Source organism: Osmerus eperlanus, chromosome 2 (assembly GCF_963692335.1).
Source record: "Osmerus eperlanus chromosome 2, fOsmEpe2.1, whole genome shotgun sequence".
Lineage (NCBI taxonomy): Eukaryota > Metazoa > Chordata > Actinopteri > Osmeriformes > Osmeridae > Osmerus > Osmerus eperlanus.
The window spans coordinates 7,393,864-7,398,032 of record NC_085019.1 but is presented as its reverse complement, the minus strand read 5'-3'; positions in this window follow the sequence as shown (position 1 = coordinate 7,398,032).

Sequence of the window (4,169 nt, the reverse complement as noted above, 5' to 3'; positions counted from 1 at the left end):
TCCGTCCCTCTCATTCAATTTCACCCCCACCTCTTCACCCTCCCTCCCTCCCTCCCTCTCTCTCTCTTTCTCTCTCTCTCTCTCTCTCTCTCTCTCTCTCTCTCTCTCTCATCTCTCTCTCTCTCTCTCTCTCTCTCTCTCTCTCTCTCTCTCTCTCTCTCTCTCTCTCTCTCTCTCTCTCTCTCACTACACTCCCCCTCTCCGCTCCCTCCCAAACAAAAACTGAGTCCCGCGACCGTGGTCGACAATGAATGGTGCATACAAAGGACACATGTCATGAGTGGCAAACTTCACACCAACTCATGCTTATTACATCGACCTTGTAGCATTAGTGCGCCGCAACTCTGCGCCATTCTTGTATGCTATAGCCTCTATTTCAAATGATGAGAAATCTCGAATTATTTTTTATAAAACCCTGTAATCTGTCGACTGTAGTTGATCCAGGTAATGTTCCTTTAATTGAATGATGAAAATGATTGAATGCATACTAAATGCAAATGACCTCAACAAGTCACAAATTGTTGATGTAAAAACCCTTAAAAATGTGAATGTTGGTATAAGACCATCACGAGTGTTGGCTGACACGCAGGATACATTTGTGCTTTGAACTTCACAGTAATAAATGTTCTAGGACGCCAGTTCATGCTGAGTGATCCAGATGACCTTATCTTTTTCCCATCTCTCTTATCACCTTCCAGTATTGCTTCCCTACCTCACACAAGCAGAAACTTGACCAGACTACACAGGCCATGTCACCTTCACTCCTGCAAGGTGAGAGGCCAGGAATGGAAGAAGGTTCAGGAAGGAAGGGTTCAGAGCTGCTGAGACACATCCTGATGACCCTATCACAGCTGATGTCCGTCTATAATAGCATGGCCCTCTGGCATAGCCATCTAACATTTAGTCATTTATCAAATGCTCTTACCCAGAGCACACTAACAGTGTTGAGATGGTCCCAGCTGACTTTAGATTAGATCTGTGGATAGGAAATTGTGTACAGATCGGCTCTTGGCGGAATATCGAGAACGCATAGTTGAATTTTTCCCCATTTCGAGAAGGAACATGTTTTTTGATATCTCCATTTTCCTCATCCTTTGCTGAGCTTTGCATGCAGACAACGGGGACCCTGTTGTGAGACCATGTTGAGAGTGAACGGTGAAGCTGAAAGCCCAGAAACCCAGTCTGGGGTGTCTGTGGGTGTAACAAAGACATAACAGATGAATTTGAAATGGAATTAAAAGACTTTCGGTACTGAAAAACAAAACAAACCCGATGTCATCATAGTCCAGGCTGCAAACAGGCCTTACAGGATGAGCTGGAACACCCAAATGCCGTAGAGGAGATGAGCCAAACCATTCCTCTCAATGGAGACCAGAGGGAGGATGACTGTATAACCACAGCGAGGGGAAGAGGAGGACAGCCCAGCAACCCTCACAAGCAATTCTTTCATGCAGATCCTCACGATCATCTGCTTTTCCATCTCCGCAGAGCTCTTTGGTAAGGAAAGGATGGGAGTTACACGTCCACCCCTCACAGGAAGTACTGTCGGAACACAAACATACTTTTGTATGGGAAACATTCTGTCCAAAGCAACCCAGGACACTTGATGAAGCCGGAATCAAGGAGCAGGTCATCCACCACTAACATGCTAGGAGACAGTTTCTTTCAGTAAGTTTCAAAGATGGGGAATACGGGAAAGATGAATGATCAATATGTGAAGACGGTGGATTGGGAAGGTTGTCAGGGATATGGGAGATGACAAGCTAACCCCGGGAACACACAGACATATTTACATCTCAAGCCTGATGTGCTAGGTAAACAGAAGGAGACCCAAGTCCCTCTTTCTCTTCCCCCAGAACAACAGGCTTAGCTGCCCCGAATCCCAGCCACATTCCTGGCAGGTTTTAGCAGATAGTTACGAAGAGGGAAGCTGGTAGTCTGAGCTTTGGGTGAGAAATACTTCCAGAGGATGTGCTGTGTAACCCCATCCACCCTGAGGTTGTGTACAGTACACAACCTCTTCTGTTCCTCTTCTCGTCGTGGGCCCTTAGTGGGCTCCCTCTCTCCAAGGCCCACCACATGAAACCGCACGGATGAAACCAATCCATGCACACGAAACCACACACATCCACGGGGGTCTCTCTGACCGTCTAAACACCTCAGCTCATGTCGGAGCAGAGATTACTCGAGCATTAGAAAAGACAAGGCGGACACCCAGTTACCAATAATATATTCCGTTCATTTTCTCCTGTTTGCCATTTTGAGTGAATGCCAGGATGGAGATACATTTCCCATGGATTTCATGATTGGATCTGGCATGGATCTCATTTCTATTCCAATATCACCGCTGTCATCTGTGCTTCTCCCCCCTGTCATGAGCCAGTGCTGACTCAGCCTTGCTGTGACTATTTTCATGCTGTGCCTTTGCACAAAGGTACCACAGGACATTCTGCACCCAAGCACACTACAGATAAAATAGACAAAAAAGAACTTTCATCTTTTGTCACTGGCCGGTAACATATTATCACTCACCGACTCAGCATTTGAAAACAACTTAAATGAAAATTCTATTTGATTTTTTTTCTGATTTTTTTCTTGTTGAAATGACGACATGTTCAATCGGATTAAAAAACGTTCTTAGCAGTCTCAAAAGGTCTTAGCAGCCCAACACAAATCATCATAATTTGACAAATCCTCTTTCATCTGGATACACTGGCAAAATACACAAATCATGTGGAACACCAAGACACGAGATGCCATCTGTGTTTTGACACATTATGCTCTTGGTGTGGTGAGTAAAAAAAAACAATGTCAGAGATCAAGGCTGGCAAGGGATGAATCTGTCCCAGACCCGTGGAGGAAGCTGGAGGTTTCTCTCAAACAAGGAGCCGTGCAGGGCGACGGCACCAGCTGCTCTCCCTTTCACTCATGCATCTGAGTCTTACCGTCTGCATATTTTAAGTATAACTTACCATGGTCTTCAGTCCCTCACAGACACATTTATAAGTGGCCACTTAAGTGTTGTATTAATCATCTCTCTCTCTCTGTTTATCTCTGTGAATCTCTCTTTATCTGCATCTCCATTTGTGGGAAAACTCTCTTTCTTTATCTCTCTCCTAAGTACAAAATGATGCGTGGGTAAGTGACGATAGAAATGTCTTATCATTGAATCGTTTCTGAGAGTTCAGAGTGTAGAAGATGAGAGGACGTCATTTGGCATCATTTTCTGCGAGGGTAATAAGTCAAGAGAACATAATCGTGGTAGAGTTGGCATGAGTCGGGAATAAGAGATGACTATAGGATGAGGCTCATGCCAAGTCGGCCTCACGCCTCTTCCCCAGGAGCAGAACATGCCGGAACAGGACAGCCGTCAGTCCGCTGCGGAAAATATGCATCTGAAGTTTCAGAGTGAGGAGACAAATGACTCTTTCTGGGAGAAACATGATTTATGTATGTTTGGGGGGAAATGCTTTACAGACTTTTTCTAAGGGGCACTGAAGATACATAATCTTGCATAGCACACCACTCCAGTGTAAACTGTGAAATTGCCCATGATAATGGATTGGTTTGAGTGTCAAATGTTTCCCCCGAACCAAATAGATCACACACCATGCCATCCTACCCCTGGCATTATCTACTTACGCTGTGAGGGTTGGGTCAGTGATAATGACGGTGATTGAGCATGTAATAATAACAGGCTTCTTTGTATGAATTGTAAATTGTGTGTTTGAGTCCATTTGTGTGAGGTGGGGCAGCTTGCTGAATACAACACTGCAGACATTGACTTGGTTTGAAAAGTAAGATACAAAAAGAGAGTATTTTCTCCGTAAGGTGACATCTGTGTGTAGCACGTGAAAAAGTGCTCTTTGAATGTAGTTTGTGTCAATGTCGGAAAATATAGACATTGAGCAAGAGCAAAATAGAAGACTAATGTGGGAATATGTAGGTTAATATGCCAGACTGGTAACCCGCTGGTTAACAGCCTTTCCCTCCCATGTACAGACACACACATAGACATACACACACTCACACACTCACCACACACACAGTCACACACAGTGAAAGAAAAGAATGAAGGGAGATCCATCTCTTTGCTGAGCTCTTGTCTGCTGGCTTTGTAGACCAGAAGAAGTAGAAATCCCCCATAATTAACTCCACATGTCTCAAAG